The 25785-nt window shown below is 42.8% G+C and overlaps 1 protein-coding gene and 1 long non-coding RNA gene across 2 annotated transcripts in view; one reads left to right on the top strand and one right to left on the bottom strand.

Annotated features, from left to right (window-relative positions):
• LOC306961871 overlaps positions 1-25785 on the top strand; it is a 497669-nt gene that overhangs the window by 399358 nt on the left and 72526 nt on the right. Inside the window, exon 2 of the long non-coding RNA XR_013792791.1 lies at positions 6422-6525. This is a non-coding gene — a long non-coding RNA (uncharacterized lncRNA). The remainder of the gene's footprint in view (positions 1-6421; positions 6526-25785) is intronic.
• The window catches only part of tspan4a (tetraspanin 4a), a 544510-nt gene that overhangs the window by 490752 nt on the left and 27973 nt on the right, over positions 1-25785 (bottom strand). The gene's annotated exons all lie outside the window — the stretch shown is intronic.

Genomic DNA, 25785 nt, shown 5'->3' with positions numbered 1-25785 from the left:
TCAAATAGTGAAGTTAAAGGTGACGCTGCTGCTCCTGTTTTCTGACGTGCCAAGGAGAGCACTGGTAACGAATGCAACCAAGTGCCCCAAGATAACTCTGGAGGAGCTGTGAAGTCCTGCCGCTGAGCTGGGGGAATCTGGACATGGGACAACTATAAGTCATATCTACACAAATCTGACCTTCATGGACGAGTGGCAAGAAGAAAGCCATTATTGAAAGGAGGCCATAAGAAATCCCGTTTGAAGTTTGCTAGAAGTCATATGGAGGACACAGCTCCATGTGGAAGAAGGAGCTTTGGTCAGATGAGACAAAAATGTAACTTTTTGGCCCAAATGTAAAACATTATGTATGGAGCAAACCTGACACTGCTCATCGTCCTGAGTGCACCATCCCCAGTGTCAAATATACGGGGGGAGCATCATGCTGTGGGGCTGCTTTTCCTCAGCGAGGACTGGGGAGATTGTAAGAATAGTTGGGAAGATGGATGGAGCCAAATACAGGGACATTTTGGAGGAAAACCTGCTGGAGTCAGAAAGAGAACTGAGGCTGGGGCGGAGATTTACCTTCCAGCAGGACAATGACCCTAAACCATAGACTGTATATATAATGGATGTCTCCTCCTCACTCCTCTGCCTTTACCATAATGACCACGGTCGAGGGGGAAATCATGGCGGATTTACAGACTCCTCCTCCCCAGCTCTGACGAAGCATGTTCCTAAAAAGGGCATAAGGGCGGGATCTTCACTGTAGACTCGGCCCTTGTGTGACGTGTAGCTGCTCCAAAGCTAACAGTCCGGCCCTCATGAAGTACGAGATTTCTAAAATTCTTCTTACAAAAACCAGCCTGGTTTCTTTAATTGTGACTAAGACCAGCGTTATCTCAGGAGGAAGATCTAGCTGTAGAAAGTGTTTTAAAATTTAAGTTTAAAAATGTTAAAGTTGTTTTTAATGTGTCTAAAGTCCAATGTTTCAATGGGAGACTAGCGGCGATATGGAGGTACTACAGCAATGGTGGGCTCTAGTGTCGTGGGCATAAAGCAGAGCAGCCAGCAATGGAATGGTTTAAAAAAAAAAATGGCCCAGTCAAAACCCTGCCCTAAATCCTATTGAAAATCTGTGTAAAGATCTGAAAACTGCTGTTCACAAACGCTCTCCTTCTAATGTGACAGAGGTTGAGTTGTTTTGTAAAGAGGAATGGGCTAAAATGTCAGTCTCTACATGTGCAAATCTTGTAGAGCCGTACCCCAAAAGACTTGCTGCAGCAAAAGGGGGTTCCACAAAGTACTAAATTCATGCTGTATGAATACTTGTGCACGCCTGACTCTTCATTTTTCTAGGCACTGGATTTCGAACAAAACACGACTCGTTTTTGATAATTTGCAAATGCAGTTTCTTAGTGGCCACTTAAGCCTCATCACACTGTAGACTCTCGGACATTATGGCAGAACGCCCGGTTTACTGTTGGACAACTACATCGAGTTTTTCCTCACTGTGAAACTAAAACGTTGTAATAAAAATAAGCAAACACTGCCTCCGTAGATTATCAATAATTCGAGACATTCGTGGAACTGTTTAAGCGACTCTCTCAAGAGCGAACATTAGCTTCGTGAGTGGACCAGGCCTTTCGCCCACAGATCGTCGCCCTCCGAGCTTCATTACAGGCGAAATGTGTGTTTCATTCTACTCCGCAAACACTGCAGCCATTTCCTATGCCAATTATTATACCTAAAAAAGAAAAAAAAACAGTCTGCAGAGAGGTTTATAAAGGTGTGCAGGAGTATGATGAGTTTGTCGAGACGCTGTGTACACTTAAAAGCTGTTACTGCTGTAAAATATTAAAACGTCTTCAGAGAGCTATCTTATCACTCGCCCGGCAAATCACGCAATCAAGCTGGCGGTCGGTTGACGTCACACTCTGGCAAGTAAGTAAAGTTTATTTATGAAGTAAAATCACAAAGTACTTGACATAAAATGGGGGAAATATCGACATAAGAATAATAAATCAACCACAGAGTCGACGGGGGCAGATTATTCCAGAGTCTGGGGGCTACAGCCTAAACCTCTTACCCTCCACATCGGCTTCACCCAAATCTAAAAGCTTCTGCACTGGAGTTCACAGCCTCTAGGCCAGAGTGACGGCTCATTTGAAAGCGAAGACCCACAAAACTGCCGCCACATTTTTGTCTTGTTTTGGTCATTTTTTCATCGGATTTCTATCACCTTTCTCTTTCTTCACTCTTTTTTTATATTGTGTTATTGTTGTTTTTCTGGCATGTTTTTGTTGCTCTTTTGCCATTTCTTTGCTTTTAGATTTGGGTAAAGCAGGTCCCCGAGTCTTTGGGACTTTCAGGAAACCACTGCTTGAAGACCAAAGGCTCTCAGGAGTCACCAATGTACTGGTATTGTAATGAGCTTGGAGAAGAGCGGTCGCATCAAAACAAGCAAAAACTGAACTAATCACCAAAACAAGGCGATCAAAAATACGTTCAACTTAAAGCTCAGTGATTGAATTCTCCAGGTTCTACCCTTAAAAATGAGGTACAGCATGTCCATATATACAGAACGTTCAGTATCGGATATTTGGAATCAATACGGTAAGAGCTCCGATATCAAATACCAATACGTGTTGGTGCCTCCTAAATAAAATATAAAGTAGTCATTAAAGCTTATATAGAGCATCACATAGGCCTGCTAATTTTCAACATGCTGCTGAACTTGCCTGCACAAGTTTATGGTCTTATTTGTTGCAACAGTGGTTGTCGTAGTAGTTCGTAAAGCCGGTTGTCACATGATCAAAAAGTCTGGGATTCGAATCCCGCCTCCTGTCGTTGTGTCCGTAGGCAAGACACTTACCCACCTTGCCTCCAGTGTCTATAGGGCTGGGCAATGAATCGAATTTTAAGTAAATATGCATTTTTAGTAAAGGATGATCTGGATGATCACGTGGCGGGCTTTAATCGATGAGCCAGTCCTGTCGCATTCTCAATCCCAGCTCCCACAAACGCTTACTGTCGTTGTGTCCTTCGGCAAGACACTTCACCCTACTCGCTTCCAGTGTCTGCGTACATTAGTGTATGAATGAGAGAGTGAATGGGTGACTGGTTCCTTACTGTAAAGCGCTTTGGGCCTGATAAAGGTAGAAAAGTGCTATATACTGTAAGTTGAGTCCATTTACCATTCTGGTAAAAAAAAATTGGGGTGCCATGATGCTGCAGTGCCTGTCAGGGTAATCCCAGGGAATACTCGGGCAAAACAAACAGGAAGCCACACGCTACGCATGGATCTATTATTAGGACGCAAGAGAGGAGAGGATCTGGTAAATTTGAGTGTAAAATCAGCTACAAACTCGCGCTAACTCGTCTAAAGGGCAAAACAGAAACACACAAGGAGCCGTCAGAGGATCAGGAAAAGCACGGATGAAACGTTCACCTTCCAAGAGGAAAACTATCGATCGCTGTTTTTGGACCATGTGGATTTGTTTTTGAGGCTGCAGCCGTGGATTAGCTAGACTTCTAACAGTGAATTGTACGTTTGATCGTCTTTTATATGTATTTATGCGCTGTTTAAAAGCATTTCTTTATGTAGCCTATAGAAAGTACTTAACTCTGAACTCTCGCCGTCGGCGTCTGACATTCAAACATTCCACTTTCCTCCGTCTCCTTTGCAGATGTTTGTGAGTTGCGTGTGCAAGTGAAATGACACGGGGATGTTGTTCTGTGAGGCTAGAAGTGTGGAGTTTGTTTTTGCTGCTGCCAAGCAGAGTCAGCCGCAGTTTTCAGGCATCTGTTTACTTGCTGGTCCAGGAAAGGCCACATGTATTGTTTTTATCAATAAAAACAAAAATATCAAGATAGCTCAATATGGGGAACATGATGGTGATTATTATCTACTGCACATACACTGGTCCCCACCTGGAACCACCACCTTAATGTTGTGGAGGGGTTTGAGCGTCCGAATGATGCTGGGAGCTCTGTTGTCGGGGGCTTTGTGCCTCCCATGGCAAACAGGTTCTATGAGACGGGTCAGACAAAGACCGTTCAGAAACCTCCTATGAGAGACCAACAGGCCCGCTTAATCGTGAGGCAGTCCTCCCGTGGACCCACCACCTGCAGGAGGAGCTATAAGGGGCTGGGGCAATGTAATTTGGGCAGCTCCAATGACCCGGCAACGGACAAGTGGAAGAAGATGGATGGATGGATGGATGGATGGATGGATGGATGGATGGATGGATGGATGGATGGATGGATGGACACTGGTGTATGAATGAGAGTGTGAATGGGAGAGTGGTTCCTTGAGTCAATTGACCACTTCTCGGCGTTTCTTCTAGTTTGTCGGTCACAAAAGGGAAGACGCTCACTGAGAAAAGCCAAGTAACATAAGTGTAAAAGGCCTGGATGTTCCGACTGATAATCCCCTGTATTTACTGTGTTTTGGCCGGCGGACTGATTATTCATGTCACTGATGGCGCTCCCCACTGCGGCGCTCGCGGCCGACACAAAGAACCGCCGAGTCTCTTCCCCCCGGGCGCTTTCACCGCTCTGTTGTACGTCACGCGACTGCACAGAGACCGACTCTGACTCTGAACGCGAGTCATCCGGGATCTGCGTGTTTTTGCATTCTCTCGATGCCTCACGTCAGTCTCGGGTGCGTCGTTTATCGACTGAGAGATGAAATAATACAAAGGAATCGCGGAGGAATCTGTCATTTCTGTAAACACAGCGCGATTGTGTTAGCTGTCAGAAGCGCATTTGTCACTCGCAATCCATCTCCGGAAAAGGCAATTATTTACTGATGGAAACATCTTGGACTCTTTGCACAGTAGAAGCCGTCCAGACGCAAATGGAAAACTTACTTAAAAGTATAGAAACCGAAACGCAACTAAAGTTCTAAGCTAGTCTAATTCCGTAAGTTGGTGTATGAGTGAACAGTTCTTGTACTCTTTCCATTCCTGGATGGTGTATTTAACTGTACTTTGAGAGATGTTCAAAGCTTTGTAAATGTTTTTATAACAAAACCCAGCTTTATACTTCTCAACAATTTGATCCCGGACCTGTCTGGTATGTTCTTGGACTTCATGATGCTTCTGCTCCACAATAGTCTCTTCACAAACCTCTGAGACCATAACAGAGCAGCTGTGTTTGACCTGACATTAGATTACACACACACAGACTCTATTTAGTCTTTGGGTCAACATGTGATCATTCAGAAATTATCAGGCAACTTCTGAAGGCAGTTGGTTGCACTAAAAGGAAAAGAGGCACATCACACTTTTCAGTTTTTATTCATAAAACAAATTCAAAATCATGCATACATTTCATTTCACTTCGCGATTGTGTGTCACTTAGTGTGTGTCTTTCACGTTTATAGTCCATAGCATGGCAAATGTTGAAAAGTTAACCTCTTAACTCCCACCTGAACATGTTTTCTCCAAATTCGCAAAAATGACAAAAATCCAGCAAAAAAAGACAAAAATCCAGCAAAAAAAGACTAAAATTCAGCAAAAAAGTGACAGAAGAGCAGCAAAAAAGTAATAAAAAAGTGACAAAAACACATAAGGGAAATAAAAAGTGACGACAATGGCATAAAGGAGAGAATGGATTTGGGTTTGGCGGGTGATAAGAGGTTAAAAGAGTGCGGATACTTTTGCACTCTCTGTATTTGCAAAGATCTGTATAGATACAGACGGCATCTCGTCATAGAAGGGGGCGTGGCCTCGCCGAGGGGAAAATAGAATCTTTTGGGAAACACAATTTTTCACTCTTTTTAGCCGTTTTCTGTAGCCTGGCTAACACCAGACTAAAATCACAAGTGATATTTAGTCTGGGGACACCAATTCATTTTCTCGTAGGAGAGGTGTGGTTTACGATCGTCCATAGTCGTTTATTGGGCGATACGAAAAAAAAAAAAAAAAAAGTCTCATGCGTCTGCACGTAGCCCCAGCCAATCATATCATCGTATGAGATGACGTATGATGTACCCGCTGTAAACCTTTGAGCTAAATTATTTAGAACAAGGTCTAAAGCTTGATCGAAAAATACCATCGTGTCTGCTGCTGTCATGTTGGATCCGTAAATAAACTTTTTTTTAATTATCCGTAAATAAACTACAAGCTTCCATATATCGAATAGCGCGTCATCGTCTTGCCGTCCCTCCTCGCTCTGTGATTGGTTCCCAAATCCACCGGAGATTTGGCCATGGTCCCCAGGCTGTTGTGCAGTTCGAAATAATTCGAGCGCACACAGCAGCCTGGTGTTAGCCAGGTTACGTTTTCTGGTGAAATATAAACGTATTTATCACATACAAATAAAGTCAAGTCTAAATCAGGTCCATGTGAATGTTTATTCACAGCAGATTGTTCAGTAGAAGTGAAAAAAGAGCAGTCGTAGCTAGCGTTAGCATTAGCATGATGCATCACGTTAGCATTCTCCTTTATTTATGTATTTATGGGCTGTTGAACCACTTTGCTCCTCTCCATGTCTTTGTATCTTTATTTAGTAGAAAACAATATTCATAATTCAGCATTTGTTGAAGTGTTTTTTAATAATTAGAGAAGCTTTACATTTTTCTCCAAATTGTTTTCCCCCTTAACTGTTTTCAAAAATGACCATATATGGGCGATTCCAGAGATGCCGTCTGTATCGATAGATAGAGGTTAAGTTCCAGAGCAGTTTGACTCATTTCTTATAGACAAAACATGGTCGGCATGGCAACAGTTTAAAATGGTTTGCTTATATCTATGCCACTTCCTGTCAGTGTCCAATAAGGAAATGAAACTATAAACATCATTGTTGTGTTATTGCTTTGTTTTAGCAAAAAAAAAAAAGTTAAATGTGTCACAATTTTCTGCACTTTAAGCTAACGCTAATTTGCCGACAACAAAATGTTAATAGTGCAATAATCTGAAGTCATTTTCTTGACGTGTACTAAAACTTTCTTTTGTTTCTGAATTTACTTTTTATGTTCCAAATGTGGACAGGAAACAGTCATTACCTCACTCTGGTCAACAGGAAGTTAGCCAAAAACACTCTAACACCTCTTAGCCAAAGACAACAACAACAACAAAAACCTGCTTAATGATTTACCATGACACCTGCAACCGTGTACTTTATCTCATATTTGTGTGGGCTCTCAGTCGTCCGGGAAATGTTCCATTGTTCTTTTCAAACCGTCGCCTGGACTGGACTCTCCTCAGAGGCTTATTCTCACCCTGAAGTCAAACACAAGAGTGGTTCATACTGAAGCTTTCTCTCAAGTAAGTTACTTAAAAACGTCTATGTGAAAATCGCTACTGTTTATTTGATGGGAATGTTTCCACAAACCGTGCAGCAAAATATACATGAAATATGGAAATATTGGATTCAAAAGGCAAACAATCGCAGCGCACATCTATTATTCACAATGTTTTTTTTTATAGACCTTGGTTTTCCTGCCAGGCCAAATAACAACCACATCGAGCAATCGCGTCTGACTCCAGAGCTCGAGAAGCGCTCGGATGCAAAGAAAGTCTCCGTGTTTGTCGGCAATCGGGGTTATTTGTATAAGGGTGTGAACAAAAGGAACGCCGATGAGTCGCATTTTAATGAATCCCAGCTATTTCGCGGAAGACTCTCTACATTAGAAGTTCTCTATTGGAGCGTAGCCAAGGTTAGCATGACATTAAACTCGGTGTGTTGTTTGAAGAGAGACCTCGAAACGCTCAAAGGCGAAATATTCAACCACAGAAGACCTAAGTGACACGAGTGATGTGAGTGCGATGGGTTTTTAGACACCGGCAGCTTGTGTGGAAGAGCGGCTTCGTTTGGAAAAAAGCATCGGCCCCTTGAGCCAAGACGGGGGGGTTGATCCGTACATTCACAGACATGAGCAGTTTGTGTAGCCGGCTTGTTCGGGAATGACAATCGCCTGAAGTTTGTGGCTCTTGGCGGAACGACAGATGCGACGGAATACTCTACTTAAAATAAATAGACTTGAAAGAGGTTTCTCCCATGTTGCAATGTTGTTCTCCTCATCAAAACGCGTCTGGAGCTGTGTGCGAGTCATTCACGCATGTTTGAGCAACCTCTACATTTTCGGGATTCAAGTACCAAATTTGGCAGTGGCGTTTTGCAATCCCAAATAATAAATAGATGTTAGACTTAAAGGGATGTTTCAGGATTTTTGACACAGGGCCTCATTTCCTAGTTATCAAGAGTGTTGTTGATTTCTGGAGATATTCTTTTTTGTAATTCATGCAGTTCTTATATTTGAAGAGTTACGTGGCGCTAGGCTAGTGCAAGGCTAGCGCATTTCTATGGTATCACCTAGCCTGCATTAAAAACAGTGTGACCCGCTCCACAGTGCACCTGAGGCAAATCACTTATAACACCAGACTAACCATATAAATGTCTGTGTCCATAGAGTCATTTTTGGAATAAAACTGACCTGCATCACATGAATGATCGCATTTTGAGGGACTATTTTCTAGCAGATCACTCCGCCGCTGCGTAGCTTATACAACCAGGAAGCTGATGCTGCTCAAATATAAGTTATTTTAAATACAAAATGGCCAAAATGATTCTATCGACACAGTTATTTGCCTCAGGTGCTCTGTGGAGCGGGTCACACTGTTTTTAAAGCAGGCTAGCTGATACCATAGACAAGCACTAGCCTTGCACTAGCCTAGCGCCACAAAACTCTTCAAATATAAGAACTGCATGAATTACAAAAAAAAATATCTCCAGAAATTAGCAACACTCTGGAGGCCCTATGTCAAAAATCCTGAAAAATCCTTTTAATTTGAACATTTTTTAACTCTGTTAAACTCCCTTTAATGTGATTAAAAACATGGATCGAAGTTAATCAGGCTTTTACTTCAGCAGCACAGACACTTTGTCAGTTTCTTTTTTCCCGCAGACGTTGCTTAGGGATGAGCCCAGCGTAAAGACAAAAACGATTCTACTGCCACACTTGTTTATTCACACAGTTATTTAAAAAGCTCATTCTCCAAAATGAATCAAACTGTCACTTATTTGAAGTGTTTGAAACGATCACACAAATACGAAGCCGCATCAAAGATAGACCTCTAAAAAATAAATACAACCCCTGGATAAATGATGCTAAAATGTGATTGATTGATTGATTGATTACAAAGGCCATAATTAACTCGATTAAAAACGTAATCGAGTCCCACCACAAGCTGTTATAGATACAGACGGCATCTCGTCATAGAATCTTTTGGGAAACACAAATTTCGACTCTTTTTAGCCATTTTCTGGTGGAATATGAACTTATTTATCACATACAAATAAAGTCAAGTGTAAATCGGGCCTATATGGATATTTTCTCACAGCAGATTGTTCAGTAGAAGTGAAAAAACGGCAGTTCTAGCTAGCGCTAGCTAACCGTTAGCATTAGCCCCGATGCTAACATGTAGCATTCTCAGTTTTTTTTATGTGTTTATGGGCTGTTGAATCTCTTTCTTCCTCTCCATGTCTTTGTATCTTTATTTAGTAGAAAACTGTATTCATAATTCAGCATTTTTTCAAAATAGTTTTCCCCCTTAACTGTTTTCAAACATGACCATATATGGCCGATTCCAGAGATGCCGTCTATTGCTGGGTTGCAGGTACTAAAATGTGATGATGTCACAGGACCCAGTGGGGGAGGAGCCAGTTTCTCCTATTAACAGCATTACACTTTGACAAGTCATAGCTCAAAATAAAATGTATGAATTACAAAAAATGATCATTAATATCATTCACTGGGTCCTTGATCTCTCTGTACAAGACCAAAAATGTCCTCAAAAACAAACAAAAATTTCCTCCATACAATAGGATTGGCCTTTAGAACAGTGTTTCCCAACCAGGGGTACGGGGACCCCTGGGGGTACTTGAAGACCTAGCAGCGGGTACTTTAAATTATTTCAGATTGAAAAAAAGGGGAAATTTAAAATAATTTTTATAGGAAAAGCTCTATTTTCCAGTAAAATGTTTTCCTTGGGAGAATTGTAGGTGTATTTTGACCGCAACATTGTCCTTTTTCTTACAAATACCATTTTTAAGTAATTACTTTCTAAATAAACGGCAACACCCCTGAGGTAGGGGGTACACGGACGACCATTGAAAGGTCCAAGGGGTACACAAATCTAAATCTAAATCTGATACTTTATTAATCTCCATGATGTGGAGCCAGGCTGGTGGTCAGAAACACCTGGCTGGAGGATTAACCTATTGCACATGTTTTTCATAACCTACCACTAACCTACGCAGACACGGGGAGAACATGCAAACTCCACACAAAGGCCCCGTTCAGGTGGGAATCCAACCCGGGACCTTCGAGCTGTGAGGCACGAGCCCTAACCGCTGCACCACCGTGTCCTACAAGACAATAAAGGTTGGGAACCACTGCTTTAGAACGCTGTGATGTCACCTGCAACCCAGCAATAGGTGCGGTTTTCCCAATGAAAACACAGTTCGACCTCCCCAATAGCAATACATTACAAACTAAATAAACTATGAAGTCATTTTACACTTGTTTTTCCTCCATTTTGCCAGGGTTTAGGGTTAGCAGAGACGGCTTAGCTCGCCCTGACAACCCCCCACTGCAAACTGGACAGGAATAGCTTCATCAAAACTGCATGAACGCTGTCAAACACAACTCAGGGTATGATTCTGTTTATAGGACAACACTATGACATTATTAAGCGCTTACAAAAGTAGATTTTGCATGACGTGTCTGCTCTAAAAAATAAAGCGCTGCAGCATGTGGTTCAGGGGGTTGTTGTATTCGACACAATCTTGCAGCAGAGGCAGCGCTGAAATGCCCTGGGACGCTCCATCTGCCACATGTTAGCAAATAGACGCATAAATCAACACGGAGATTAGCACGTAGCACCTCGGAGCGCCTAGCTTCATTTCAATTGCCTGTACTTTATGGCTCTTGGCAGACAGCGATTCCACTGCTGATTATTTCTGTCCCCCCCCCCCCCCACCCCTACAAAGCTGTTCTTAGTCGTCTTTGTTTACCGCGTGTGCGCCGCGGTAACCAGCCGTGTTGTATTATTTATGGATGTGATATCGAGGCTCATGGTTCTGGCTCGCCGTCGTTGAGCGCGGCTGTCAGCGCGGGCGTCAAAGCTCGGGGTCTTCTGCGGCGCTGGCTGGTGGTTCGGCTGTGTCAGCAGTGAAGCGTGTCACGGGGGGAGGGGGGAGTAGGGGGGCGACGGGGCTTCACGCGCTTTTTGTCAAAACACTTCAATGGTGAAATGGAGGAGAGTGGGCCTGTCGAAAGTGGGGATGTTTGTAACAGTGAAAGGTTGACTTTGTGAGTGTTTTCACCGAAAATGCAGAGGCGCCACATGGTGAGATTACGGCAAAGTCATGTTGTGTTTGCTTGTCGAAAATGAGCACAGTGAGTATAGGGGATTTTCATTCATAAAAAGGATTAAGTCACTACAGTCTGATTGGTGGCTCAGTGACAAGAACGAGGCCTGTCTGTGTGGAGTTTGCATGTTCTCCCCGTGTCTGTGGAGATTTCTTCCGGGTACTCTGGTTTCCTCTGCCACTAAAAACAAGTACAATAGGCCAGGGTGAGTGTGTTTGAGAGTTCGAGTGGGAGACCACGGATGGAAATGACCCCATGACTACAATCCGGTGAGGCGTGTTTACATGCATGAGTCTCTCTCATTAACATGCACTGTCCTGACTCCTGACCCTTTAATTGTCTGTAAATATTCCGGGCATAGATACAGACGGCATCGCTGGAATCGCCCATATATGATCATTTTTGAAAACAATTCAAGGGGAAAGCAATTTGGAGAAAAATGTAAACTTTCTTATTCAAAAACTACTTTAACAAATGCAGATTTATTGTTGTAGTTTTCTACCCAATAGAGATACAAAGACATGGAGCAACGTGGTTCAAAAGCCCATAAATACATAAAAACGGAGAATGCTAACATGATGCTACATGTGTGAGCAATCTGCTGTGAGAAAATATCCATTTGGGCCCGATTTAGACTTGACTTTATTTATGTCATAAATAAGTTCATATTCCACCAGAAAATGGCTAAAAAGAGTGAAAAATCGTGCTTCCCAAAAGATTCTGTTTTCCCCCTCGGCGAGGCCACGCCCCCTTCTATGACGCGATGCCGTCTGTATCTATAGCTGGAGGCGGGAAGCTAGATTCCTATCCATTTCCATTATAGCCGTTGTTATAGTAACGGTAAACAATTGTCTAACTCATGTTGCAAATATCAGATAAACCTTATTTTGTCGTCCCAAATGTCATTCCTCTTGTTCTTGCACCTGAAGCCACAACAGGACCACATTTTTTAGTTGTAGTTTTACACTTATAATCGCTAGTTTTAGTTTAATCTTATTTCTCTTGATCACTTCCTGCCTCCAGCTGATGTCACTGATGTAAGCGGCAAAAGGGTCTAAAACGGCACACAGGATACATATAAAAACTACTTCCGTTGAAAGTAAATACTGTGAAAACATCTTGAACAAATAAGTTATACTTTGTTCAATTTGTTCTCTGCACTAAACCCATCCTCTGTGCCGCTGGGGCGACCTGTAGGAGCGGTGAGCAGCCGGCGCAGAACGGCCTCAGGCAGGTTGAAGCTTCATAAATCAGACAGGAACCTTTCAAAAAATAACATAAAGTGCAAGACTGGAAAGTGTGTAGGCCGGATACCAAACATGTCAATATATGGGAAGGAACACGTGGGGAAAACGGGTTAGCATTGTAGTTTTTTCCTGGAAATCTGCGGCTCACGAGTCGACAAAACGTTTTCATATAAGCATCACAAAGGGTGAGGTTTGTCTTATTTATTTTACTCAAGAAAACTAAGATGTTTAGGGAGAAAAGCATTGACCACTGTGGGAAAAATCTATGTTTTTCACCTGCAGCGTCGTGCATTAAAAGCTCAACGAAAGTCGATTTTGCGTGATAATTCCCATTAACGGGTTTATTGATTGTAATGTCTGCGCCTCAAAAGCACACTTCCTTATGTGGGACAGCTCTGACAGAATCAAATATAGCCAAGGCCCATCATGTATTATTCAGTGGATTGGAGTGACGGGTGACTGCCTATAGCTCCCTGCAGACGCCAGACTCGCGCCATATTCACATAAAAACATGTCCTCAAGTTCCACCACCAACTCTGAAGGAGTGTTTCCGCAGTTCAGCGCCTCTGCGGAGAGTCTGCATCCCCAGCTTTCATCCATGGGTGGACACGGAGATACTGGCTCCTTGAATGGTTTGGAGTGGTGCTTAGCGCGAGCACAGAGATGCCGAGACACGCTCCGCGGGCCCTCGCTTTGAGAGACATCTGCTTTGGTTGCGAAACTCCAACTCAGAACGTGGGGTCCATGCAAAATGATAGTGCGAAAGGAAATGATAGATTTGAAGCCTGGGCCTCCCAATAGGACATGTCTGGAACACCTCCCGAGGGAGGCGACCAGGAGGCATTCGAAACAGATGCCTGAGCCACTTCAGCTGCTGCTCTAAACGTGAAGGAGCAGCGACTCTACTCCTATCTACTACTTTACTACTATCTTATTTCGGCTGCCTGTATCTGCGATCTCATCCTTTCAGTCATTACCCAGCTCTCATGGCCAAAGCTGAGGGTGGGAATCGACAGATCGACAGGTAAATCGAGAGCTTTGCCCCCGACTCAGCTCCCTCTTCACCATAACAGTCAGATACAACGACCACATCACTGCCAACGCCATCTATCGATCTCACACAGAGATCGAGATTTAACGCAACAGTTTCAATTAATTGATTACAAAGATTTGAACACGTTAAAATTGTTTAACGCAATTAATCGCATATTCAAAAAAGTCCCGTGCCGGAACCTTTCAGTTCACATGTTTCTGGTACGCCTGTAAATCTGACGCACACGCTACACACGCTTAATCATAGATATCACATGATAAAGGCTAGATGCCTTAAGGCGGTTTTACTGGCAGCCATCTTGCCACGGGGAAGCTTTCTGGCGAGCTCTGTGGTATCTGAAGTAAGGCACGAAAACAAATCCTCTTATCTTGCAGAAATCTTGACAGATTTACAAACGGTTTGGTTTCTTACTAACATTATTAAGGTGGTTATAATTCTGAATGCTGGAGCTTTTTTTATTCATATGTATGCAGTGTCATTACTACATCTCTGACGTCTATAACAAGCCAAACCGTTTGAAAATCGGTAGAAAATTGAGCAAGTTATGGTTATTTAAAAAGTACATGCGCCATAAAACACAATGTTACGAGTCAGCGACCTCCCTGTGGCAAAATGGCCGCCATGTGTGGACGTCGACCTCCGTTGGGCAGCGGCGTGTTCAAGACATCTAGCCTTTATTATGTGATATCTCTGCGCTCAACGGCCACTGGCTGCTCTGCTTTGTGATGACGACACTCGGGGCCGCCATTGCTGTAGCACCACCATATAGCCGCTAGTCTCCCACTGGAAAGCATTGCACTTTAGACCCGTTAAAAACAACTTTAAAGCCTGGTTTCTAATTGGGTTTTTAGGCTGGTTTTTATAAGAAACATTTTTCCTTCAACTGTCGTCTTGTCAACTCTGTTAGTTTTGTATGTTTTTGTGTACATTAAAACTCAATAAAAATGAATAAATAAATGTTTTTTTCGAAATGTGTATACTAATGAGGGCCAGACGAACTACGTGCCCCGTGAGGAGGGAGTCTACAGTGAAGATCCCGCCCTTACGCCCTTTTTAGGAACATGCTCCGTCACAGCAGGGCAGCAGGAGTCTGTAAATCCGCCATGATTTTCCCTTGAACGTGGTCATTGTGGCAAACGGGGAGGAGTGAGGAGGAGGGGACTCATTTCTCCTTCGAAAATGTCCTGACGGAACAATAGAAAAGACAACTGTTGTGTGCAATAAAGTGTGATTGAAAGGAGGAGTGGAAAGAGTGTGACAGTGGTGCAGGTGGGATGTGGTCGCAGGGCGGGGTGATGTATCAGATCATGTCAGGGTCTAGTCAGCCTCAGAAAGACTGTGCAGGTGTGGGCTGCAGTGTCATGTGTCCTGTTCCTCTCACTGTCCCACAGGTTTTGTCCTGAGATTGACGGGGGCTTCAGTGGTGTCTCTCCTGCTTTGCGCTCGATGTCACATTTATGCATTTGTTAGTGGATTTCTGTCGGTCACACTGCTGCCCCTGCTTACATTAAGTCAGTTTCCTGCCTGACTCTCGCTGAAGTGGCGTCACTCAACACGAGAGAGAGTCATAAATATTAAGGTTGAGTTCTGGTTTTGAAGGAACGATTCAACAAATAGTCATAACGCAATAGCAGCAACACGGCAAATAAACGGTTAGAGCGTCAAATCAGGCTGAAAGGAACAGGCTCCCCTCACGGTGCTGGAGGTCAAGTCCATTCAAAATCTCCAAAGACCATTTGTACCGTTACAACTTTGTTCGATATGGATAATTTAACGTTACTTGGTTTTCGATACTGATACCTGAGCAATACCTTTTCAATACCTACAGTATACTAACATATTAGAACCAGAAAACAGAACAGTAATGATAATTTATTCCATTAAAGCCTATTTCTTTTTAACTTATTGAGGTGAAACAAACAAGAAACTTTCTTCAGGGTTTCTACAGGTCACAGTAATGCCCAAATACAGTATTTTGAATGCCCAAAACGTAAAAATCTGTGCATATTTTATACTTTAAAAATTCCGTCAAACAGGGGAAAGAGGTATGTTTTGATAACCAAGAGCAAATCAGATGCAACGGTTAACTTTGTAGCAAAACTTTCAGCCAAACCTTCAGCTGAATGATGGTTTTTGGGACCATATTTTTAGTATTTTTGATGAACGTATACAGGAAAAATACATGAAGATTTGATTAAATGCCAGGGTGAATCCAATGTAATGCTTTTTAAAGTGTATATGACAGGTTTTAATGCTTTTGAAAAGAAGACTTATTTAAAAGAAACATCAGTTGCAAGTTCAACAGTTGCATAATTATCAGTTTATTTCAGTGAAGCAGCAATTTTAATGAAGAAATGTAATATGGAATATTTGTATTAGAATTTTTAAGCTACAGACAAGAAGTTACAGGAAGAAGAAGGTAACATTCCATAGTAGTTTGACTCACTCATTTCCCATACGTTTGTTAAAGGAATAGGCCACCGTTTTTATATACTAAGATATGTTCTTACCTCACTTTAGTCGAGTTAATATATCCCCGTCTGGTCATTGTCCGTGCGCTCTGTCACGCAAACGGAGCACATACGCAGCCTCTCCCATATGTGACATAGCTCCGAAAAAGCTCACGATAGAAGCTACCAAGCTCTTCCACGTGTTCCCTATTTAAATAAAGTTACGTGAAGTGTTTTCATGCGAAGTATATTTACACAGAAATGTAACGTGTCGATTTTATAAGCAAATAAAAAGGGGGACTATATTGTGAGGCGTAATGATACGAGGAGTAAAACGTCCGCGCAGTAACTCCTAAAGGTTATTGACGGAAGTGAGCGGGGGAAGTCTTTAGGAGTTACTACGCGGACGCTGTGCTCCTCGTATCATTACGCCTCACAATATAGTCCCCCTTTTTATTTGCTTATAAAATCGACACGTTACATTTCTGTGTAAATATACTTCGCATGAAAACACTTCACGTAACTTTATTTAAATAGGGAACACGCGGAAGAGCTTGGTAGCTTCTATCGTGAGCTTTTTCGGAGCTATGTCACATATGGGAGAGGCTGCGTATGTGCTCCGTTTGCGTGACAGAGCGCGCGGACAATGACCAGACGGGGATATATTAACTCGACTAAAGTGAGGTAAGAACATATCTTAGTATATAAAAACGGTGGCCTATTCCTTTAAGTGTGACATCACACACAATAATAAGCTACTTTCAGGTCCAAACTCTTGAAAGTTCTATGATAAACACAGCAAAAAAAAAACAACTTTATCTGAATCTCTGGCTGAAATAACAGATAAAAGGCCAAAAACTGTTCTCACGATTTCTCCAGGCAGTATGAACATATTTTTTATATTTACTACAAGCCGTCATTCTGTATGAAAGAAAAGGAAAAAGAAGAGCAATGACATCATCACTTAACAATCTATTGCTGGGTTGCAGGTTCTAGAATGTGATGATGTCACCGGACCCAGCGGGGGTCAGGAGCCAGTTTTTCCTATTAACAGCATTAGAAAAAAAGAAAATATATGAATTAAAAAAAATGTTCAGTAATATCAGTCACTGGGTCCATGATCTCTCTGTACAAGACCAAAAATGTCCTCAAAGACAAAATATTTTTTCCTCTATATAATAGTATAGGCCTTTAGAACGCTGTGATGTCACTTGCAACCCAGCAATTGCAGGTTCTAGAATGTGATGATGTCACAGGACCCAGCGGGGGGAGGAGCCAGTTTTTCCTATTAACAGCATTACACTTTCACAAGTCGTAGCTAGAAAGAAAATGCATGAATTAGAAAAAATATTAATATCAGTCACTGGGTCCATGATCTCTCTGTACAAGACAAAAAATGTCCTAGAAAAAAAATTGTCTGATAGTATAGGCCTTTAGAATGTTGTGATGTCACCTGCAACCCAGTAACATGGACGGCACGGCAACAGTTTACAATTGTTTACCTTCTTCTATGTCACTTTCTGTCAGTGTCCAATCAGGAAGTGAAACTATAAACATCACAAAAAATGGCCAAACTGAAGAAAGCTGAGTACAGTCTTTAGCAAAATCTTAAATATAATTGTGTTAAAGCAGTACAAAGTAACTCTTGCCCCTAGAGGCCATAAGCGCCGCTGCAGGTGTCGTAGCATGTTATCTTTTTTTACTCATTAATTGTCCATGAGAGTAAATACTACGCTGACAGAAAAGACAAAGGAAGAGAAGGATATTGTGCATCCAATTACACAATGGAAATATTATTTTTTTTACTCAAATTTGGCTGTAAATACTGTTTAAGCGGCGCTAACCCACAGTTAGCTTTGCCTGTTAGCTTCTTCTTTGTGATTCCATTAGTGTGTATTGGTGACTCCGTCCCGGAGACAGTCAAGTTGCAATTGTGATTTTCTGTCCAGAGACAACAGGGGGAGATGAAAGACCCCCAATCATCCCATCAACACTTGTGTCACCCCCACAGGGACTACGGAAAGGATTTATTACGGTAAACACGTTACTTAGTTCTGCTTTAATAGACCCAACAGCATTTTTTTCATTTTTTGGTACCAGTTTTTAATGCTTTTCTTTTGTTGGTACCAGTAGTTCCAAGGCTTTTTTTCTCCCATGTCATACTGGTATTGTTTGATGGTACCCAACCCTAAGCACGGGAGCGGGTACGGGATTATTCATTGTTTTATTTATCTATTGCTCAGTCACTTCCCTCAGCGAAGTGTCACACGTTCAGATCCCACCGGGGAGACGCCGTTATTAGACACTTCACCCCCATTTACCCTCAGCAAAGCGTCTGCGTTCAAGGCCAAGGACTTCGCGAGTGCCTCTATTGTCATCTCCAATACGCCGCTCAACAAGATGCGCAAAAACACCTCCTGATTACCACTTATCCGCCAAGTGCGACCATTCAGATGTAAAACGGCCTTTTGATAGTAATTCACTTACAGGCCTGGCGGTAATGTGCTATGACAGCGGCGTCGGAGCCTCATTCATCTCCCCTTGTTCTCCCCTGACGCGCCGTCCCCGCTTTGACCTTGCCGCGCTCATTGAAATGACGGCCTCGTAGAAGTGCAAAAAAAAAAAAAAAAAAAAAAAGCCAGAATGGCGACTTCTCCGAGCGCCGGCGTTAACGACGAATCGATAGATCACAAACAAGAGTGATCCCCCGCTCATTACGACGCACGGGCACCTGATAGGCCTCGCCGGGCTGCTTTCATCCTTCAAAGGCTTTTATTGTGGCGGGGATCAATGTCCGGGCAGATAGAATTACGCAATTTACAGTTTTACAGGCCAAATGAGAGCCGTTGTGCAGGAATTAAGGCGGGTTCTGTGGCCCCGAGGAGCGCGTCGATACATCATTAAGGTGAAATATTCGGGGCGGCTTCGGGGACCCCCGCGCCGAACGTCCTGACTGTAAACGGCTTCATTATGAGATGGATAAGAGGAGGGTGTGTTTGGAATCCGTTGAATATCCATTACCGGTGCCATTAAGCAACAAGGTAAGCATATGTGGTTTGAGCGCACGGGGGTGAAATCATAAAAACAAACCCCGCTGAGGCGCGTTGTGTAATAAGCTAACATTTACGATCACACTTCACAGTAACGCGTTCAAGTATTTCATTTTGCTTCTATCTTCAGGAGCCTCTTCTCGCTCGTGTAGTCAAATGTAAGAGTAACGGTCCCAGAATGATTCAATGATGCGAGAAACAAAAATATCCATGAGTGTTTTATATCATTCCTGAGAGTATGGTTAACAAGCAGCAACCGCCCTCTCTCCTGGTACAGCGGCGCTTTCACCTTTTCCTGTATTTGTAGTTCCTGTGTTCCACATTGTTTTACTCGATGCTTTTGTACATGTTTGCTGTGTTTTTGTGCAGGGCCGTGGGAAGATATTTTGGCTTGGGGGTGCTGAGAGACATGATTGCCCCCAAAAACGCTATTTCTTTGCTTATTTCCTATTTATTTAATATTGCCTGTAATGCATAGACGATCCACCAGGGGGTGCTGTAGCGCCCTCAGCACCCTGGGTTCCTACGGCCTTGTTTTTGTGAGATTCAGCTGATTTACAGTGGAGTCTGTACAAGCCGTGAAGGAAACAGGTAAACAAACAGCTAGCTTTTGAGCTAAAGACATTCGAGACCGACAAATGGCTCCTTCTGAAACACCGACGAGGCCCCAGGAGCCCCCACACCCTGCAGCACAGTGGGGGCGTCACAAGAGGTGCTACAAGAAACAAAAAGGGGGCAAAGGAGACGATATCGTGAGACTCGCAGGTCCCTACTTGATCTGACTAATGTTCGTTCACTGGAGAATAAGACGGATTATGTTCGTCGGCTACGCTCTTCCCCGAAGATGGTGAAAGACTGGAGGTGGAGGAGCTGACCAGTGCAGGACACCACGCTCTGAAACAAGGACAAACCCAGGAGGTGGTGCACTGTTTCAGAAGACACTGAGAGCAGCCAAGTTTCTTTCTCCAAAAACAGGCGGGTCAGATTGACCCACAATGGCTTATAGATTTGTGAAGGTAAAATCACAAAATAAACTATGTAAATACAATTAAATTTTAAATGTTTTTTTCTTGATATTATCTATAATAACACTTTAGTTATATAATGGGGTCCCGGGTGGATCGCAAGGTAATTTAAAGGGTCTCAGTCTGAGAGGTTTAGGGACCCCTGCTTTAGTAATGACTAAAACAATAACATTCATTTCAACTTTTATGAATATATCCATGAACAGTCATTTTAGGCAATCATTTTACTGGTTATTTATTAATCGCCATCATTTTACAAGTTATTTAATACATTGCCAAACTGGTTTTCACCATGGGATGTGGCAACCCAAAGTGTGGGATTTCTTCTGCCTTCTGATTGGACGACCGTCTTCAACATTGAATATCATACACCTCACATCAGTGGACATATACTGTAGAATTGATGATGTTTATGAAATATTAACAAAGCATTGACCTACATCATGTGTCCCACAGTGCGGGGATTTCATAGAAAGTAATAATACACATTGAAAAGCATACATGAATTATTCACAACTTTGTACTGCAGTTCAATGAAGCGGCGGCTCAGCAGAGGGACAGAACATAATCCAGTTTATGGGGTTGGATTGGCAGCAATTAGATCCTTCTTCAGCAATTAAAGCTTTGTCAATTTATTTAGCGAAACCGACAGCGTTGTGTGTTAAAAATGAAGTGTTTTTCACATGTAAACATCTCCAGAAATCCTAAAACCCGACAGTGAAATCAAAAAGAAATAAAGCGGTGATGTATAGTTCCTCTGAGATCTATTGAATTGCCACTTAGAGCTGACACTATTGTATCGACAAGGGGGACCGACATAATAACATCAGCTCCCACCGCCGAATGACAGAGCTGAGACAACGGTGCTGTTTTAGTGTTGAGGATCTCACACCTAAAGAGGCTTCATCAGCAACGGACGATCTCTTAGCAGCAGGCTGGACTCGTGCTGATCGTTTCACCTGTTCATTTTGGAATCGAAAGCGGCTGTGGTTTACTGGGCACCGGAGGAAGTGCAGTCATTGCTGAACACTCTGCTCCCCGTGTGGTTCAGACTGTGATAAGCGCTGTATTAATCTCTCTCCGAGGTCTGTTTAAAGTGTTGGAGTAGCTCAGTACAGCCCCCCGCAGAGAGACGAGCCCCTCACGCCCTCACAGCTAAAACAACGCTATCAGTCAGCAGCTGAGGAGGGGACGCCCTGTGAGCAGATGGACCGGGTTGGTGGGGGCTGGAGGAGCTGATAGTTCTGAATGAATACTGCAATGTGTAAAGCGTCTTTGAGTGTCCAGGAATGCACAATATAAAAGCATTATTAGATATTAACCAACATCACTTCACCGGAGAGATTATACTCAGTACAGTTTATTAGAAATACATCAATAAGGAAATCATTTAGAGATCGTCTTCACACATATTTCTTTTGGGTGGTACAAACTAGACAAACCCAGGACCATAAGACCCAAGCTGGAAACACTTTACATTGCGGGCCGGTAAGTCCGTGGTACTTGCAGCGGTAATTACAGTGGTACTTTTTGGCAATTATTGTGGTACGTACAGTGATAATTACAGTAGTAATTCTAGGTACTTATTGTGGTACTAAAAGTGGTAATTACCAATAGTTAGGGTTAGGGGGTAGGATTAGGGTCAGGGTAAACACAGAGTTACCACTGTATCTCTCATTACTAAGAGATACACTCGTAAGTCTTAGTAATGAAGGTTGTACTTCTATTTACTTTGGTACATTGAGTGATAGTTTCTAGTACTTACAGTGATACATCTATGGTACTTATTGGTAATTCAAGGATACTACAGCAGCAATTCATAGGTAGTAAATGTGGTACTTCTAAATACACAAGTAATTTCTAGGATTGTGTGACTAAAACACAATATAAAGCAGCATTAGGGAAAACTAGAAGTATAACCTTCATTACGAGTAAGAGATACCACTGTATCTAGAAGTATCGCAGTACATACCTTGTAATTCTCACTATAGTATCCTTTAAGTACCACAATAAGTACCTAGAATTACCACTGTAATTACCACCATAAGTACCACTGTAAGTACAACTGTAATTACCACTGCAAGTACCACAAAAAGTACCTAGAATTACCTCTATAATTACCATGTAAGTACCACCGTACGTACTTTTGTAAGTACCAAAATAAGTATCTAGAATTACCACTGTAAGTACCATGCACCGGCCTGTAATGTAAAGCGTTACCCAAAAGCTTGATCTTCCTGCTGTGAAGCGAGAGTGCTAACCACTACATCAGTGGTTCCTAAATTAATTGAAATTAATTTGTGAAATTAAGCTAAATATCCAAACCAACACCATTAAAATTGATGTTTTAATGTTTTGCATATTAAATTATTCCATCCATCCATTTTCTTCCGCTTTATCCGGGGCCGGGTCACGGAGAACCGCCCCAGAGCAGCTGAAGGTCCTGATTTGATAAAGCCAACAGAACAACATCGTCTGCAAACAGCAGAGATGAGATCCTGAGGTTCCCAAACCAGACACCTTCCAGCCCCTGGCTGCGCCTATTCTGTCCATAAAGGTAAGGAACAGAACCGGTGACAAAGGGCAGCCCTGGTGGAAACCAACAGGTCTGACTTACTGCCGGCCATGCGAACCAAGCTCCTGCTGTGGTCATACAAGGAACGGCCTGAAAGTTTGGGAACCCCTGCACTCCACCACTGCACCTCGTAAAGTTGTACGGTTGAGCCCAAAAACAACTCGGGCCCCATTCTGTAAAGTGTTATTAGCATTTATAATAATTTAAGGCACACAACATTAAAATCTGGTTTAATGGTTAATGATTAACAAAAACAAACAATGTCAGAAATGTAAAAAATGTCTCAAAAACGCTTGCCATCTCCCCAAGGGGTCCCAGCCCCCATTTTGGGAACCACTGGTATAATACATGCCTGTGTGGGAATCTGGTGCTGTTATGTGTGACCACCCAGCTGACAAACTGAATTTCCTCTGGGACCAATGAAGTTTATTGAACGGTCTATTTGTCTTTAAAAATGACTAAGACCATTGTTAACTAAGCTATTTAAAACACTGATTGAAGCCGAACAAGGCAAAATTGAGCTACTATGACTTAAAATCAGATTAATCACACTTAGGGAATTTTAATCACAACTTAATTAATATGATAAGCGCTCATTTAAAACCTGTGCTCACATTTCAGTAACAAACTAATTCACAGTTTGATAAATTAACGACTGAAGTCTCTGTTTCAGGTCACATGTGCTCCAGATTAGTCCGCAATTAATCCATGATTGATTTGTTAATAATCTTTGGATTAATCCTGAGTTTATGTGTTAATTGTGACAGCCCTAATAATTAGCCATGTGCTTTGGGCTTAGCATTTCCCTTCCAGGCCTGCATTGGATTAGTGTTGGCAACTACATCGAGCATAATCCTTAAATCGGATTTAAAATACAGTGTATATGAACAACCGCACAAACCTACACCTATTTTAAACATTCTGAGATTTATTATTTGACTGATTTAACCATATCTCGATTTTCATCTACTTGACAGCACTGTTTGATTCAGATAAAAGCCACACTCACTTACTGAAAATGGTTGAAGAGTTCTGAGTGGTAAAAAGCCTGTCATTGCCGAGCGAGCTCAGCTGTCTGCCTCCACAACTGGCAAATGAATCATGTGCTCAGAGCGCTGACATTTTTCTTTTTTAACTGCTAGAAATGTAATAATAACAATCTGTGTGGTTATTGCTCATGCCATAATCAAATCCCACTGGTTTTGAAACGTGTTTGGGGCTTTGAGTGCCCTCTACAGGCAGCAGGGGGAATGGTTCCTCTATGTAAATGAGAGAAACGTGTGAATTGATGTTCCACTTGGCAGAAGTCCTCCAGTGTTGGATCATGGGACTTGAAAATGTGGAGGACGCTTTACACATCGAAGTGTTTTGAACAACGTGAAACACTTCTCCAGCTGTGCCTATGCCGAGAGAAGATTGAACGTTGTTTTTAGACATGAATAAAGTTACACACACGTTTTTGTAGTTATGCAAATCTATCAAATAATGACACGCTGGAGGGACAGTGTCTCTGAGCTGGCCTGGTGTCACCTCAGGATCCACCCAGAACGTCTGGAGGAAGTTAAGATTAAGGTTTACTTTATTGTCGCCGTAGGGAAGTCTGCATGGATAGGGAAGTCTGGGCATCTCTGCTCAGACTGCTGCCTTCTGCAACAAGGCCCCAGATAAAGCGGGAAAAAAATGGATGGATGGATGGATGGATGGATGGATGGATGGATGGATGGATGGATGGATGGATGGATGGATGGATGGATGGATGGATGGATGGATGGATGGATGGAGTGTTGAAAGAACTTTCACATTGCACTTTGCATTGATCGCACTGTTGCAGGAGATGCCATTGGACGCAGATCTGAATCAGAGCAGAGGTATAAGTTGAAAACCTCTGCGAGTCAGTTTATGTTGGAGATAACGCTGAAGTGTTCGAGTGAGTAAATAAGTGGACACAAAAAAGGCACATGAGGCGATAAAGAACTACCGTAATTTCCAGCCTATAAGCCTCTACTTTTTTCCCACGCTTTGAACCCTGCGGCCGATATATCGCCGCCAACAGGCACTAGAGGCGTTTCTAGCAGTAAACGCAAAAGTGAGACGGGCTTGGCGAAAGATTCTGGCTGAACTTCTTATCAACGCCGCTCTTGGCTGAGGAACGGTAGATGAGTAACTTTTAAAATGATGAAGGGCTTTGCTCGCCTGGGTCTGAGTTGGAGACGGGCCACACGGCACATCCCTACACCTCCACATTGAGGGAGGCTACACTGGTGTTACGGTCGGGGACTTCGGCCCCAGTTATACTCCCGTTATTTCTGTCCGCAACCTGTGTGCTTTGTTTCTTAATATATGCACACCCGCTCGGTGAGTCCCGCTGCGCCATTGGTCTGCTCCTGTTCCGCCGGCTCGTTGCTGATTGGAGAACCATCCCACACGGCAGACCAATCAACGGACCCGGCCATCAACAAGCTGATCACTCATACCACTGCACCTGGAATGCCACGCCCTTTCGAGGCGGCTGGGGAGTAGTGGGACCCAGTCCGCCTTCGTGTGTCTCTTGGTTTATGTCACCAAATGGCTAGCCTTGTTTTGTCAGTGACTAGTTTATTTAGGTTGAGACGCTTTGTTTGATATATTAGTTTCTTAGGTTGCTGTTTTAGGAACAAATTTGAATTATTCGTTTGGGTAAATTTTCTAAGTATTTCTTCTTTTGTTCGTTTTCTTATTTTGGTTTTCGTGCTATTTTTGTTTTACCCGTTGGGCCCCCTTTTGTTCCCCTTTACCTTTGTTTTGTAAGAATGAAACCTGCAGTTTTAGTTATTTCCATCTACTGTGTTCCTTTTTTGTACCCTAGAGCAAAGAGGGCGTAACTCTGGCCATTTCTGCCTTTAATGCATTGGTTTTATATTGCGCTTTTCTGGACACTCAAAGACGCTTTACATTGCACTATTCGTTCACTCCATACTCAGTGGTGGTAAGCTACTATTGTAGCCACAGCTGCCCTGGGGTAGACTGACGGAAGCGAGGCAAC

The sequence above is a fragment of the Gobius niger genome (genome assembly GCF_951799975.1).
Source record: "Gobius niger genome assembly, chromosome: 4".
Lineage (NCBI taxonomy): Eukaryota > Metazoa > Chordata > Actinopteri > Gobiiformes > Gobiidae > Gobius > Gobius niger.
Note: the sequence above shows the minus strand (reverse complement) of the source record. Positions and strands in the feature narration are given on the sequence as shown.